The sequence below is a fragment of the Bidens hawaiensis genome, unplaced genomic scaffold (genome assembly GCF_021521415.1).
Source record: "Bidens hawaiensis isolate Kalapana, Puna unplaced genomic scaffold, B.hawaiensis_p1.1 tig00048512_1, whole genome shotgun sequence".
Classification (NCBI taxonomy): Eukaryota; Viridiplantae; Streptophyta; class Magnoliopsida; order Asterales; family Asteraceae; genus Bidens; species Bidens hawaiensis.
The window spans coordinates 30,667-47,160 of NW_027506087.1; the positions used below are offsets into that span (position 1 = coordinate 30,667).

The following is a 16,494-nucleotide window of genomic DNA, read 5'->3' on the forward strand; positions in this document are numbered from 1 at the left end:
TTGAACATGATTAATTCAAATTTTCTTCTCGTTTCCTTCCCCTCCCCTCTTTAAATGAGACTCGGGAACACAGCGTAAGTGTATGAAAATACTTATCAACGCAAAATAGGCCACAAGATCTACATTGTAGTTCCAACTGCAGCTGCAAATTTTCTCAATATCTATACTTGTGAAATATCATGCCTTTCTCCATTTAACCTCTTAGCAAACATTATCATTTCTTTACCCAAAGTTGTAGGTGAGGCTGGTTGCATACCAACTAAAGAAAATGAGTTACACATTCAAATAAATAAATCGTATAAAATAAAAAGAAAAATGTGGCTTTAACTCGTAGTGGTAGAAAAAGGTTTTGCTCATCTGTAAGTCCGAGAAGGCATAGGAATGTTAGATTGGTGTTTTGGTCAAAATATTGTTTCGAATCAAAGTTGATTGCGGATCAAATACAGGCCAACATTGCTATTAATTAAGGGCATTTTTCGAGGTTACCTACGGAAGACTAAGTCGACATCAATTAATAAACAAGAGGTCAAAACCAATGCATTATCTATGCATTCTAGATTCTTGTTTCTTTTTCTTATGCACTTATTTTAGAATGAATGGAGCAAAAATTGTCAAAAAGCATAAGATGGGCCGAAAACTAACATGGTTGTGAAAGCAAAGATAAATGCAACTAACTTGCTTCATGTGCAGCTCATCTCTAGTCAACAACTCTATTGTTATAAATCACAAAGATAAAACCCTGAAGTGGTGCCTCCATAGTGGACGGATTTGCGTATAAAATTCAGTTATAGTTTTGAAGAGTTCAAAAATAAAACTTCAATGGTTGAACAAAGCTTTATAATGTAATAAAAGGTCATATATAAAAAATGCTACACGTTAAACATTTTTGTCACAAGTTTTTTTTTTAAAATGTAATCTTATTTTTATATAATTCTAGTTATCAACTTATGGTTGATGCAAAGTCTATTATGTCACTATTCTAATAAGATAATTTATTTGTTGTAGCTTAATAAAAGTTTTACAGAGTCGTGTGTGTCTAGAGATAGAAAAAACCAAGAAACATTACTACCTTGTCGTTACCCCGGACATCCCACATAGTGAAGCTGATGTTTTTGTACTCTTAACAGTCTCCACGTTATGTGAGTAAACACCGGAATTAATTCTCAAAATCAAAAACTATGTATGACTCTACATTACCACAACCTACAATTTAAGAAATGTAAAAGAAACCTTAACATAATAAACATAAAACACCATATAAACATAATAAACATACAATTATGCGATAAAAGGTCAGATTAGATCTCTAACATGTTATTTCTCCATTGATCACTCTTTCTTCAGTGTCCTTGAATTCCTGCTTATCATTGACAACATTTGGAATTGATACACCAACTTGCTGCTTCATGTATTAACAAATTAATCAACTTTTGTTGTGTTAAAAACCCAGAAATAACCATTTCAAGATAAAAGTAATTTATCCACTAACAAAACCACAGGCAACTAATCCTTCTAATTTTAAAAAGGTTATAATTGAACAGATTGTGGAGCCATAAACATAACGCAAAACATTAAATCACTGATATCAGATTGTCGGAACATACAATCAAAGAAACGTGATTAGGAATACACATTACCTAATTCACAAGAAAAACACGATTGTCATGTCAAAAACTGTGGTCTAACCAGAAGTAGTACCGCCAGATTTGGAAACCCCTTAAAAAAGTTCAAAAAACTAATGAGCATAAAAATTGGCTGATTAGCTTGAGTAATTGGTTTAATTAAGAAAATATTGGTAAGACATGTTGATGAGCAGGATTCTTTGGTTTAGGGAGGACGAAGGAGACCTGGCCTTCGATACGAAGATGAAAGGAATCCGGTGTCGAGATGTCGGCCAGAGACGACCTCTGTCACCTAATTTATGTCGTTCATTGCTTGACACGATTTGATTTCACATCCATGTCTTCTTCTAGGTTAAATGCATCAAATTAACACAAAATAAGCCTTCCGATTTAGCTATGAATCTGAAAAGGAAAAGGAAGAAGGAAAGTTAGGGTTTTGTGCATGATGGATGCGGGAGATTATGACGTGGAAGAAGCCATTAGGTACGTAACCGTACACAACTTCTCTGGAATACTTGAAGGATAGCTATACCACGTGTAAACATAATAGCAAGTGTAAAATAAAAGGAAGAGTTGATGTGAGGATGACACGTACACAGAAGAAGCTTTGTTTTATTACTATAGAGATTTAATCAGAAAAACACATCCCTTCACCTTCATGTGATTGATGAACAGGGGCATGTTTGTACTTACTTCAACTACTTTGATTTCGAAGACCTTTATCTCTCACTTCCATATATTGTTATGTCAATGTATAAATATAACGGCAGAATACTTTATATAGTTGCATCCAATTTGCATAAAAATTTTGAATTTATGTTGCATGCTCCTGTTGATGGATTAACATTATTACTGTTAGGGTGTTTGACCATCAAGCTTAGGTTCATTTGATATATTTCTAAAACCACAATCACTGTATGGAACCTAAAATCAACTGAAATAATATTTGTATCAGTTTTGTGTATCATATTCACAAGAAAGTTGACCCCTATGTGTGGGTCAACACGGGTCAGGTTAGCTGCCTAACTTGGTAAGGAAATGATAACCTAAAACTCAATAACCTATTTGTTTAGACAAGTGTTTGGCTAAATGAGGGCTTATTTAGATGAAATGATGTTATACAGGCAAACATCACATCGATAAAGGCAAAAGCAAATTGCGACCGACACGTTGCATGTGAGTACTTAGTTCTACTGATGCATGTTTGCTTATCATTGTAAATATTCTGTGATACTTCATATGATGTGTATTATAAGGTTACTTTTTATCTTATGTTGAAGGTGGTAAGAAGTACAAAGTTATCATGAACCAGTTCCACCATGTTTCAACTTCCTTATTGAGCTTAAAAAAGGTAATTTACATGAAAGTAGTTGGGTTTTAGAAATAGTATGTGTGTGAGTGTGCCATCAAAGTATTTATAATACTACGTGTCTTTTTAATGTTGTTTACGGGTAGATTTATATGGTTACAAGGATCACATGCTTTCTAATTAGGAAATTAAACACATTTTTTTTTTTTGCAAAAAGAGAAATTAGTCACTCATTTTGGATAAACAAAAAATCGAGAACTAATAACAAACACACTACTTACACGGCAAGTTTAATTTTCTCACACAAATCTATTTATTAGGTGGCATAATGTCGGCTCGGGTCATGCATGTTCGAATGACGGGTCATAACAATTTATGACTAAACTGAGTTTGGGTGAAAACATGTCGTAAAAAATGTCAATTTGATTCGGGCCAAAGTGAGTTCTAATTAGTATGAGTGGGATCGAGCCACAACATGTAGTTGAAAATGTTAATATGATTGGGGCCAAAATGAGTCGGATTGTCTTTTAAGGTATTATACATTTGATTACCTTAATTTCTTAAAAAAATGATTACAGTACTTGCATTTTTGTTGTTACAAAGACAATGTGTGTTGAAACACCTAATGAACATGTTGCTAAAAAGCCTGTAGATAAGTAATTAGTGTTTGGATTACAATCTTAAATCATGGTATTTAGTTTTTTTGGTGTTTGTACAGAAAGTTAGATTTTTCATATTAGAAATGTTAAGGGATATACTTTGGATGATTTATTTTATTTTGAATGAGTAGTAAAGTTAAGTGGGCATAATTTACCAGCATTATTCTATTTGTTAATGAGCAAATACTAATATTTGTTTATCTATTTATTTTTATGTAGATGGACAAGGACAAGGACAAGCCTCAATTAGATTAGATTTTGCCTACACAAAATATGCTTATTTATTCATTGTTATATTTGTTTTTATGGGTATAAAGATGCTTATAGAAATGTGGAAATGTGGATGAATATAGTTTAGGTTTAATGAAAAGTTATACATTTTTTATAGAAATGTGGAAATGTGGATGAATATAGTTTAGGTTTAATGTAGTTATACATTTTTGATGGATTGGAGGTTGTTGGTGAAAGTGTTTAAAAGCCATTGGCGTACTATGAAATAATGTTGGTACTTTAATTGTGTTAGTTATCAAGTTATGAATGCTCATGGATGAAAAAAGGTTAGAAATAGTTTACGAGTTACAATAGGTAGATGAATAAAAGTTAGTTATCTTCCACGCAACCATCAACAATCTAGCAAGCCAGTTTCGGGGACACTTCATTTAATACACGTAACAATTCCAAGTTTCCACCTCTATTTCGTAACATCCTAAATATTAATTTACATCAGCTTAAATAAAAATAAAATTAGTATATGACAAACAAAAAATTATCAAATATGAATTCAAATTATATATTCACAATAACATAAAAAATAAAATCTAAATACAATTGTTAGATCTTTGAAAGTTAAAAATACGATTTTCAGATTTTGAAAATTAAAAATATGTTATGAACACCGACACTTTTGTGTGTATGACACATTTTCATTATTGTTTATGAACACCGACACTTTTGTGTGTATGACACATTTTCATTATTGTCACCAAATTATTAACTCTTGTCCCCTCCTCCCAATAGTATATAGAACAGTTCTTTTGATATTATAAATACCATGTATCTTGATAGATTTAAGGCATCAGTAAAAAGTTCATATTCTTATATTTTCCTTATTCCATTGTTTTCTTGTTAACTCCAAGTCTCATATATTACTCTTATAAGCTTGTTATAGTTAGGGCTAATATTATAACACGTTATCAGCACGAGCCGCTTATATCCTAACCAAGAAAGGTAATAGACACAAAGGTATCTACATAAGCATCATAAACACTTCTTTAATTATGTACATTAGATATATATCTATGCATATACATATACTAACTAATATACTGAGTAATAGCAATAATGTGTATAAACATTGTTATTAAAATTTGATAACTATTCTAACTTTTATTTATATATGCACAATAATATCTCATTAGAAGTTAGATTTATTTACACTAACAATTCTATTCTTATTATTGTGCGTACTAATTATATATATTTTATAAAATAAACTGTATTTAATATCTTATTTATTATCTTACTTTAAAATAATTAATATTATATATTATATATATACACACAAACGGTAATGTTACCGTTATAAACGGTAATATAACCGTTGTAAAATGTTATAAATTTTCACTATAAATAACCAATCATTAACCCCATTTCATTTACAACAAACATTCTTCTTATTAAATTTATCCAAGATAAAATTCTCAAAATGATTCACCCGGTTTTGATGTTGGTCACTATAATGCTTATACTACTTCTCATTCTAATTTTTAATCTCCCATCTGAAGATTTCGGCATTTTCTTTTTCTTTTATATGTTTATAGCTCTACCAATGTATTGTATCTCATTGTTGATTGATATATATGGATTCTAATATTTATTTTATTATTTGCTCTATTATGTTTAGCAACAAAATGTCAAATATAGCAAAACTCGAATTCCCTGCACTCAACATTTCTGGAGAAAATTATATGTCTTGGACAGCAAATGTCAAAAGACATTTAAAATCTATGGATGTGTTAGACGCAATCCAAGAATACAATGATTGCTCTGACCAGGATAAAGCAAGAGCTGATGTTTTCATCCATAAACATATTGATGAATTACTACAGCATGAGTATTTTAATTATGATAACCCATATATGATATGGGAAGATTTGAAAAGCAGATTCGGTCATCTAAAGGAAGTTTTACTTCCTACTTCTAGAGATGAATGGAACAGTCTTAGGTTCCAAGATTTTAAGAGGGTAAATGATTACACCTCTGTTTTATACCGAATTTGTTCAAAGCTAGAATTTTGTGGGTATCCCGTAACAGAGGAAGAAAAGTTAGAGAAAACTTTCTCCACGTTTCATGCATCAAATATAAACTTGCAAACACATTATCGTTTGCAGAATTTTAAGAGATACTCTGATCTAAATGCATTACTCCTTGTAGCAGAGAAAAATAATGAATTATTGATGAAAAATCATCAATCTCGTCCCACGGGTTCATTAGCAATACCAGAAGCACATGTTGCTCACAAAAGTTCTCATAAAAATTCTGATCATAAATGGGAACAAAGTCGAGGACGAGGCCGTGGACGTGGACGTGGTCATTTTGACAAAAGGCATTTTAATGATCGTAAGCATCCATTCAAATGGAACAATAACTCTTACGGTCGTGGTCGTGGCCGTGGTCGTGGTCGTGGTCGTAACCAGAGAGCCAATAATTATCATGTCCCACACAATACCAATTCCAACCACCAAAATAAATGGAATGAAACTGGTAGGTCCGAAAACAATGGCACTTCATGTTTTAGATGTGGAAGTACAAACCACTGGGCAAAGGCTTGTCGCACAGCTCCACATCTGTGTGAACTGTACCAAGCCTCTCTAAAAGGAAAAGAGAAAGAAGTGAACCATGTTGATAACTTTAATAATATCAATGCTGAGCTGAGCGTTGAAGACTTTGGGGTAGAACTTTGAAACAAAGTTGCTTGACTACTATAATTAGATGCAGTTATTAAGTGTGTTCTCATTATCTTTAATTATGTAGTTCCTCTTTCATGTACTACTTGTGTTTCAATTAAATAAAGTTCTTATTAAAATATCATATGTCTTCGTTATACACTTATTTTTTCTTTCTTAATATTTTTCAAGATTTAAAATGAAAATCACCGGAGCACAAGATCAAACAAATGAAGAAGATATATGTATAGCGGATAGTGGAGCCACGCATACTATACTTAGATCTAAAAAATATTTTTATAAACTGAAACCAACAAAAGGGATCATCAATACAATATCAGGTCCTACAAACTTGATAGAAGGAGTGGGAAAAGCTAATTTAGCATTACCAAATGGTACAAAGCTCAAAATAGAAAATGCTTTATTTTCCCCAAAATCAACAAGAAATTTATTGAGTTTCAGAAACATATATCATAATGGATATGATACTCAGTCAAGGACTGTTAGTAATGGAAAATATTTGCATATCATAAGCAAAGATCAAATATTGGAAAAATTGCCAATGCTCCATTCTGGTTTGCATTATACATATATAAATGTGCCTCAAGCACATATGGCAGTCAAAGAAAATTGTTGCGATTCTGGTATCATAAACTTATGGCATGACAGATTAGGCCATCCAGGATCCACAATGATGAAAAGGATCATTGAAAATACACATGGGCATCCACTGAAAGGTCAAAAGATCCATAAAATAGATAAAATGCCTCAATGTACATCTTGTTCTCTTGGAAAATTAATTACAAGGCCTTCGCCATTAAAAGTCGATAAAGAAACACCAATGTTTCTTGAAAGAATTCAAGGTGACATATGTGGACCAATTCATCCACCATGTGGACCATTTAGATACTTCATGGTCTTAATAGACGCATCTAGCAGATGGTCTAATATCTCTTTATTATCGACTCGTAATGTTGCTTTTGCAAAATTTCTTGCTCAAATTATCAAATTACGTGCACATTTTCCGGATTATACCATTAAAAGAGTAAGGCTTGATAATGCGGGAGAATTTACATCACATGCTTTTGATGATTATTGCATGTCTGTGGGGATTGTTGTAGAACACCCTGTTGCTCATGTACACACACAAAATGGCTTAGCCGAGTCGTTGATCAAACGCCTACAGCTAATAGCTAGACCATTAATAATGAGGAAAAAACTCCCTGTTTCTATTTGGGGCCATGCAATTATGCATGTTGGATCATTAATCCGCGTGAGACCAAGTGCAAATCATAAATACTCTCCCACACAACTTGTTTCTGGAAATGAGCCAAATATCTCTCATCTCAGAATTTTTGGTTGTGCTGTGTATGTTCCTATTGCACCACCACAACGCACAAAAATGGGTCCCCAAAGAAGGTTGGGAATATATGTTGGATATGAAACATCTTCCATCATAAGATACCTTGAACCTTTAACAGGTGATGTATTTACAGCACGTTTTGCTGATTGTCATTTTAACGAGACAATGTTCCCGACATTAGGGGGAGAAATGAAAAAGCAAGAAAGAGATATATCATGGTGTGTGCCATCATTGTTACACCTAGACCCAAGATCAAAACAAAGTGAGACAGAGGTTCAAAAAATAATACATCTACAAGAAATTGAAAATCAGTTACCTGATGCATTTACTGATATAAACAGGGTCACTAAATCTCATATACCAGCTGCTAATGCTCCAGCTCGAGTTGAGATTCCAAGCAAGCAAAACCATAATAATGCACCTCATGAATCTCAAAAACGTTTAAAACGTGGAAGGCCAATCGGTTCAAAGGATAAAAATCCTCGAAAAAGAAAGGAATCTGAGAAGGATACTGACCCTAAGGAATGAATGATTGACAAAACCTTCCCTCAGGAAAGAATAAATGATATAACATTTCCTCAGGAAGAAATAAATGATTCAAATAAAGAATTGTCAATAAACTATGGTAAATCACATATAATGTGGGATCGAGATGAAATGGAAAATATTGATGATATATTTTCTTATTCTGTGGCAAGCGATATCATGGAAGAAAATGATGACCCTGAACCAAAATCTGTAGATGATTGTAAAAATCGACAAGATTGGAACAAATGGAAAGATGCTATGCAAGCTGAATTAAACTCACTAAACAATCGAAAGGTTTTTGGACCTATTGTCATTACACCAAAGTCAATGAAACCTGTAGGATATAAATGGGTTTTTGTGAGAAAACGAAATGAGAAAAATGAAGTTACAAGATATAAAGCAAGACTTGTAGCTCAAGGTTTTTCTCAGAGGCCAGGAATTGACTATGAAGAAACGTATTCTCCTGTCATGGATGCTATTACGTTTAGATATTTAATCAGCTTAGCAGTCTCTAAAAATTTAGAGATGCGCCTTATGGATGTTGTCACAGCTTACTTGTATGGATCACTAGATAGTGACATCTATATGAAAATTCCCGAAGGATTTAAACTCCCCGATGCAATAAGCTCAAAGCCTAAGGAAATGTATTCCATCAAATTACAAAGATCCTTGTATGGACTGAAACAATCTGGAAGGATGTGGTACAATCGTTTGAGTGATTATTTGATAAGCAAAGGATACACAAATAATCTTATTTGTCCATGTGTCTTCATCAAGCAGACAACATCAGGATATGTGATCATAGCTATGTATGTTGACGATCTAAATTTAATTGGGACACAAAAGGAAATTAATGAAGCAATTGCTCTTTTAAAGAAAGAATTCGAAATGAAAGATCTTGGAAAAACCAAATATTGTCTTGGTTTACAAATTGAGCATATGCATAATGGGATACTTGTGCATCAGTCAACTTATACTGAGAAACTCTTAAAAAGTTTCAATATGGACAAAGCAAATCCTTTAAGCACACCGATGGTTGTTAGATCACTAAATGTTGACAATGATCCATTTCGTCCTTGCGAAGATAATGAAGAGATTCTTGGTCCCAAAGTACCATACCTCAGTGCAATTGGAGCACTTATGTATCTTACTAACTGTACAAGACCTGACATTTCTTTTGCAGTTAATTTATTGGCAAGATTCAGTTCATCTCCTACTAAAAGACATTGGAATGACATTAAACATATTTTTCGGTATTTAAAAGGAACTGTTGATTTAGGTTTATTTTATCCTAACGATTCAAAAGAAGGGTTAGTTGGTTATACAGATGCAGGTTATTTATCTGATCCCCATAAAGCAAAATCTCAAACTGGATATGTATTTAAGAATAGAGGAGCTGCGATTTCATGGCGTTCTCAGAAACAAACACTCATTGCAACATCTTCAAATCATGCTGAAGTCATTGCATTGCATGAAGCTTCAAGAGAATGTGTATGGTTAAGATCTATGTCACGACACATATTGATTTCTTGTGGACTAGAGAAAGATCGAATTCCAACTCCTATCTATGAAGATAATGCAGCTTGTGTCTCGCAAATGAAGGAATGATATATCAAAAGTGACAGAACAAAGCATATACCACCAAGATACTTTGAGTATACTCGGGACCTTATTAAAGACAATCAGGTTGAGATGAGATATGTCCAGTCCAGCAACAACTCAGCTGATCTTTTCACAAAAGCACTTCCCACAGCAACATTCAGGAAACATGTTCATGATATTGGCATGCGCCATGTACGGACAATGTAACGACCTGCAATTTGAGGGGGAGCCATATACTGCACTCTTTTTCCCTTAGCTAAAGTTTTTTTTCCCATTGGGTTTTTCTTTAGCAAGGTTTTTAATGAGGCAGTACTTCAAGACCCCGAAGTTTTGAAAAGGTGTCATCCAAGGGGGGGTGTTATGAACACCGACACTTTTGTGTGTATGACACATTTTCATTATTGTTTATGAACACCGACACTTTTGTGTGTATGACACATTTTCATTATTGTCACCAAATTATTAACTCTTGTCCCCTCCTCCCAATAGTATATAGAACAGTTCTTTTGATATTATAAATACCATGTATCTTGATAGATTTAAGGCATCAGTAAAAAGTTCATATTCTTATATTTTCCTTATTCCATTGTTTTCTTGTTAACTCCAAGTCTCATATATTACTCTTATAAGCTTGTTATAGTTAGGGCTAATATTATAACAAAATACGATTTTTAGATTTTGAAAATAAAAATATCAAAATACACTTACATTCAAGGAAATAATTGAACGATTTTTTTTACTCCTTTATAAATCATAACAAATTGAATGATTTTTTTACTCCTTTATAAATCATAACGTGCCATCTTCTTATCCAATTCAAAACTCAAATGATAAAAAGAAAGTTGAGGAAATTAAATGCTATCTTCATCTTTCTCCAATCTGGTGTATTTCTTGATCCATTTTGAACGGAGGTTACTAATGAAATTCATCATTGATTGGAACCTGCATGCATTAACCAAACAACATTAAAATTTAACTTAACGTACAATTAACATTATTAATATATTTCACTAATGATATATAAAATGATGATGGTCTTAATTTTTACCCCGTCTCCCTGGGGCGCATCCCCTGCTCCCTCTTCTCCTTACGACGGCGTACCTTCTCTGCCAGCGCCTGCGAATCCCGCATTAACTCCTCATTCATCTGCAGGTGCTGCTGAACCAATTGTAGAAGCAAGCCATGGATACTATTCGACAGCCACTCCACTTCTGACTGCTCATGATTCTTTTCACGCAGCTCCCGGTTAGGCATGATGAACATCAGCAACTCTTCTTGATGATCATTTTTTTGCACTTGTTTTTCCATTCCTACATTCATATAGATAGATAGATAGATAGATAGATAGATAGATATTAACATCAACAAAATAGTTAGTGTATAGCTAGGAATTAAAAGTTCCACATAACGAGATACATGCAAAGAAAAACAAACCAACGTTAAGCATATGAACATGCATATACAAATTAGTCAATGTTGAACGTTTATGAACACAACTAAACGGACGGCCTCGTGTTCGTTTGCTAGGCTAATTGTACGAAATTCGTTGTTCATGTTCGTTTATTTATTAAACAAACCATAATAAGTTAATAACTATGCCAGTCCCCACACTTACTCAAAGTTGTATGGCATATTTGGCGGCCTAAAAGGGAACGCGAATTGGGGCCTCTTTCAAAATTTATTGTTACAAATCAAACAACTAACCACGAATATGTTTTTTTGTCTAACTTTGTTTTAAATTGGAGGCCCTATCCACGTGTAGTTTTCTTCCCCTAGAGCCGGCTGGAAAAATATCCGACCTTGTCGCATACCTATAATCTACCAACATGAATATTATACCTAGTGGCAACTAAGTTTATAGTGTGCTGACCAGGAACAGTCAAGCTACTCGATCAGTTGTGTTTTCACACTATCACCATCGAGAAAATATTGATATCTGAAGCATCTCATAACTTATAAAACACCAAATACTTTTATGACGGCAGAAGAGGAAAAATAATAAATTTCTTGCATGCAACAACATAATGGATATGGAAACAGGATCCCAAAAACTACATCTATTTTGATCTTGGATCATTATCCTTACTATCTAAAATACAAACCGATCGAGTACAAAACAAAATAACACTGACAAATCTAGTAACTATCATAATGCTATAGTAAAATTCACTGGCTCCACAAAGACTTGCAACTCCATAAATCTTTGCGTTTTTCCATAAAAGCAGTCCGAGCCCAAATCTTAAATCTTTATAACCATTCGGCCATATCATTTGGGCCATAGCTTCCATAACTGATGTTGTGATACAAACATAAGGATTCCAAAGAATAGCCCAATAGCGACTACAAAGCAAGCCCAAATATTTCAATCTAGTAATACATCAAACTTTTGGCTTCATAGTTCACATTTTTAGTATTTTCTTTTCCTTTTTATGAAAAAAAGGCAGAGCCTTGGTAAAGAACAAGAGAATTTCGCTTTTAAGGTTTAGTGTTTAGTGATCTATTTTTATGGTTTAGCTTTAGGGTTAGACAAATCGCTTTCAACACCGCTAGAATGAGTCTCAGTTACCAAAAACAAAAATATGTTTTATGCTACTTACGCAAAATGGAATTATTAGGTGATCTTCCTCTATAACTGAGGTATTGTATTGTATTGTTTTTTTTTAATTAAAAACTACAATACTATATCTTCTAATAGTGAATAGAAAACACAAGCAATGTTTTATCACACATGTCGATAATCATGAAAACCGATTAGGCTTGAATTAAGTTAAGGGCTTGCACTAAGTTGCCATCTCTTGACTCTTGCCCAGTAAACATTGGACCACGTTTTCGTGATATTCTGTCCATTGGCTTAGTTTTTATAACCGGGCTAGGCCATTAGGGTTGGCACGTAGTCCTAATGATGTTTAATTGTGTTGACAAAAATGGACAAGAAATGATAGTATTACTTAAATAGTTATTAGACACAATGAGGGTTGGGGCCTTCACCTTTCCTCTCAAGTCATTTCCCCATCAATGCGGATCAATAGGTGTCAAAGTAGTTGGCAAGGAAAAAGACCAGTTACACCGTTTTCAATGGGAGGGCTCACCGGTTGCCTGCCTGCCCAACATCTCTCTTTCGGTTTTCACAAATCTAGAATCTAGATCCAACTGTAACACCCCCACCCCAGAAGCCTTCCACATTGGTCACATGCGTCTCAAAGGGTTGTGTCAACGGAGATGGTATAACAAGTCTCAGTAACGTTTGGGTTTCACTTTGTACTAAAATATTGAATTGACATTCGATTAAATTTTCTTTTATTTATGACTTTGGGCCATTATTTCTCCCCATTTGATGCACGGGTTTACAAGAACCCGTTAGATTCGACCTCAAAACTAATTGTTTAGCTAAAACGCCCACACATTCGGATTGAAACTTTTGGGACCCACATAGACTAAATAGAGACCTCAAGAACTACATCGTGTCAGAATTTGACACACATGAATCGATGATAATTCGTAAGTAAATATATACGGTTAATAAAAAAGCATAGGCATGGAAACAAAAGAAAGCACATGTGAGGTGTCATGGTGTGGTGAGTGCCTCTAAAAATCAAAACACAGATTCCGTGTTGGACTTTTGTGGGGGAGGTGACGCCAAATAAAAAATAGCAAGTGAAAATGGAAAGACGAAAGGTGTTAAAGGTTGTGGTTCACATAAAATAATGGGATTGATACTATACTAATAAGAACGTGGATGGCTGCATATGGACCCAACCAAACCGAGCCCACATATTAGGTGGATGTGGACATTTGCAAGCTCAAACATAGACCACAATTCTCCGCGTAAATTTAGGAATCACAAATGCATGGTCCCACTACTAACATGGCCCGGTCGGTCGGGTCAACCCGTTAATTTATATTAAATATTGTTTTATTTTACTTTTATGTGAATGGTGATTTTTAAATAGACCCAATTACAAATTAAATAGACCCAATTACAAATTTTGTCCTTTAAAAAAAGCCAAATTACGGTTCGTGTCCTTTTTTTAGTTTTCTTGCAGGCGGTGTACTTTAAACATTTTTTTCCTACAAGTTTTGTCCTTTACGCTAACTGGGTTAGAAAAAGTCAGTTAAATCCCATCACGTGAGGCACATGTGAGGGCATTTTTGTCTTTTCGTCTATACATAATAAAAAAAGATAAAAACTCTTTCTTTCTCTTCTATCAAACTCTACTCTCTCTCCCTGTTTCTTTTTCTTTCTTAATAACCCACCACCACCACCACCACCAGCCACCCCCACACCTGCCCCCATCCAACCTCCGGCAACCACTACCAGCGAGCCGGAGATCTTGATTTTCCGGCGAGCACAAAGCGGATCTGAAACCACCATTCCACCACCGTCCACCCAATCTCTGTCCTCTTACAACACAACTCATGTTCATCGATCGACTAATCTCCGCCGCCGCCTCCTACTTACCATCAGCCATCATCACCCCCACCTGCCCCCACCGTCAGGCCCACTGGTTCATCACCACACTTACCAACATCCTCATCCCCAAATCTAAACCCTACACCCACCGTCACCATTGTCATAGACTTAACAACCGCCGCTACAACCACACTTAACAACGACGACAAAAGATCTGGATTCCCATGACAACGCCAATCACAATTCCCTTTCCGGCACTCAGATCTGGGTTACGTCACATGTTATCATGTGGCTGCATCGCCGTTTTCGGTTTCCTTTATCGTCGGAACCCTATATCCACTCTCAAGACCACTGATTACCCACGGCGGTTTCCTTTATCGCCGGAAAATCGTGGTGGTGGTGGATCTGAGTCATGGCCTTAAACCCTAACTTCATCTTCATCTAATCCAATATCCGATCACAATGGTTGAAGAACAGCTGCCGATTGATCAAATCAAACTCATCCACAAGCTCGGTATCTTCAAAATTTGGGTACTGTACAAGTGAGAGGAGTAGAAAGAGTAGAGAGAGAGAAAGAAGACGAGAAGAGAGAGAGAATATATATTATTTTTTTTACAATAATATATTTGAACCATCTCGTTGAAAAGACCAATATACCCTCACATGCGCCTCACGTGAGGGTATTTAACTGACTTTTCTAACGCAGTTAGCGTAAATGACAAAACTTGTAGGAAAAAAATGTTTAAAGTACACCGCCTGCAAGGAAACTAAAAAAAGGACACGAACCGTAATTTGGCTTTTTTTAAAGGACAAAATTTGTAATTGGGTCTTTTAAATATACATGAGCATTAATTGGTAGGGTTTAGATCAGGTGAAAGGACCATGTGTGTTGTGTGGTGATTGTGTGTCCATTGGGCACTCTCTCATCTCCTCAGTCCCCATTGTTTGAATGTCATTTATTTCTACACCATATTTTCTTTCAGATCATGTGTTGTAGATTTTAAAGTAATAAAGAAAAAAAATATAAGTTGGTTTTGGCTCAATGGTAGAACATTCACTTTATAAGTGAGAGGTAGGGGGTTCAAACCTCACTATCACCAACTTATATAGGAGATATGAGGGATGACCCTGCCTTGCCAGGGTTCGAGTCCTGATCTCACCCGGTTTTACCGGCTCCTCGCTGTCGTGCCGTTTGGCGGGCGTGGGGGTCTGGTTTTATCCGGTGAATCCCTCAATAGGTGGACCGCTAGGGGCTCCGTCCGTCCGGACTAGTGGCCGGCTCGGGCTACCTTTAACCAATGGGGGCCGCGTACGGAGTACCCGGCGTTACTTAGTTGGCCGTTCAGGAAAAAATAAAGAAAAAAAATAAAAATATCTTGAAAACGAATGTATTTTCTCATTTTTCTTATATAATTACATAGCAGGCTGATAATTCACGTAACATATGTTTTAATCACGCATGTATAACTACATATCATAATTACATACTAGTTGTATAATCACATAGCATGTTACATACTCATTTAGTATTCTGCATCGTGTTACATAATCAATAACTTTAAAAAACTATAGTGTTATTATACTTATATTTAAATAAAATTCTTTATGTTATGGTTTAGTTTTTATAAATAAATTAATAAGGCTTTAAAATGTTATTCGATTTAAAAAAAATTGGTGGAAGTAGATTTGAACCCGCAAAATGTCAACAATTTTCCTTTAACCCTTATTTAGTCTCATTTTGTATAGATTTTCACACCAATTAGTCTTACTATTTAATAGATGCTCTCAAATCATTCTTACATTTTATATAAAAAAAAAAACTCTTTGAATTTGATCATGCCCCGAATAAGGTTAGAAATGTTAAAAAAAAAAGATACTTTTTTTAAATATGTAACTTTGCTGTTTACATGTATTCAACTTCGTGAGCTATACTTTTTATTTAGTTTTACATCGCTAACCTTATAAATAAAAGAAATGAGAAGTTAGAAAATTAAAAAGAAAAAAAAAACGTTGATTAATTGTCAATAGTTTTCTCAGTTTTCCATTATATATGAT

At 34.5% G+C, this 16,494-nt stretch overlaps 2 long non-coding RNA genes across 2 annotated transcripts; one reads left to right on the forward strand and one right to left on the reverse strand.

Moving 5' to 3' along the window:
- Window positions 1-901: 901 nt before the first annotated feature.
- On the reverse strand, window positions 902-1,844 carry LOC143616661 (uncharacterized). Its single transcript, XR_013150698.1, has 3 exons — window positions 1,638-1,844; window positions 1,312-1,399; window positions 902-1,203 (listed from the first exon to the last, which is right to left on the reverse strand). It is a non-coding gene; the product is annotated as an uncharacterized LOC143616661 (long non-coding RNA).
- Window positions 1,845-2,786: 942 nt separating this feature from the next.
- Window positions 2,787-4,399, forward strand: LOC143616662 (uncharacterized). Its single transcript, XR_013150699.1, has 4 exons — window positions 2,787-2,798; window positions 2,903-2,973; window positions 3,810-3,948; window positions 4,010-4,399. It is a non-coding gene; the product is annotated as an uncharacterized LOC143616662 (long non-coding RNA).
- Window positions 4,400-16,494: the final 12,095 nt, after the last annotated feature.